Genomic DNA, 1346 nt, shown 5'->3' with positions numbered 1-1346 from the left:
GGGAAACCCTGTAATACTGCAGCCTGTTTAGCTTTTATGAATTTTAATAAAATATTGTCACACGGACATCATAATATTGTTTATGCTGCAATAATAATCTGTGAAAAAAATCTAACTCCTCCACCCCCTTCCTATTATCATCTGCAGGAATGTGCCGCTACCATTCAGAAACAACCAACCAGAGACAGGGGAAAGGTCATAGAGCTGCCAATGATTCTCATGTAAATGCTGCTCAACGTGCTAATGGCGAAAAAACAACTTACTGTTAGAGGAAAAAAGTTTATTCACTGTCATCAGTGACCATTCTAACTATCCTGAGGACTCACTGCAGGCTTCGCTGTTGGAAAGAAACTGCAGCTCAGCAGAAAGCAAGGGGGAGGTGAGAGCAGTGCATACACAAGGGTGATTGACAGTACTAAAACCTTCATCCTGGCTCTGACTGATTGTTTCTGACCAATCGATGGAACTTTTGGGAGGTGAACATCCTATTAGTCCTGTCATCAATCCAATATTTTAGAAAAGAAACATCTTACTGACTGTTAAAGTGATGGCAGCATGATGGTCTGGGACTGCTTTCCTGCTTCGGGTCTTACAAAGAAAATCAGTAACTATGGATTATTGCCACTGTCAGCATATTTTTCTTATTTATTTACAAATTTTGACAATTATTGAGTCAGTATATGTCATTAAATTGAGCACTATCAGATATGATAAGTTTATAGTGGGTGTGTGAATGACCTAATCATCTGACTGTTGATTGCAGCAAACCAGATTATTAGCAGAAATAGAGGGCCCCAAAACCAAATTTTGCTTAGAGACCCATGGAGGCTTGGGCTGGCCCTGGGGATAGGATTACGGTAAATAAGTGTCACTTCTTCCTACTCCTTTTCAAACAGAAAAGTGGTAAACAAATAATTTTGTTCTTACATATGCACACGTTTTTCTCTGTCCCACTGATTGTTTTTTTTCTCTCTCTCTCTTTCTCTCTCTCTCTCTTTTTTTTAAACGAGAGAACATGTTTGAAATACATAAATAAATGAAATAAAATGTAAAATGACACTAAGATAGCTACCTTCTTGTGTTATTTTGTGTACAACAGAGAAGTCTTGAGTTTTGATGGGTTGTTTTTAAGTACAGACACTGTGCGTGTCAATCAGAATGTGGTTCGGATCCATAACTACTGAAATGAAAAAAATCCTGATGGTTTTGAACATCATCTGTGTTGGGATAAGTTAGAATCACGCGCTCCTGCTGCGCTCTCTGCTCCTCCGCTCTCCCACCCGGCTTCACGTTATTGGTCAAAGTCAAGAGATCTCGCTTCTGATTGGACAAAATTATGTCCGTCA

The sequence above is a fragment of the Poecilia reticulata genome, linkage group LG11, assembly GCF_000633615.1.
Source record: "Poecilia reticulata strain Guanapo linkage group LG11, Guppy_female_1.0+MT, whole genome shotgun sequence".
Classification (NCBI taxonomy): Eukaryota; Metazoa; Chordata; class Actinopteri; order Cyprinodontiformes; family Poeciliidae; genus Poecilia; species Poecilia reticulata.
Note: the sequence above shows the minus strand (reverse complement) of the source record.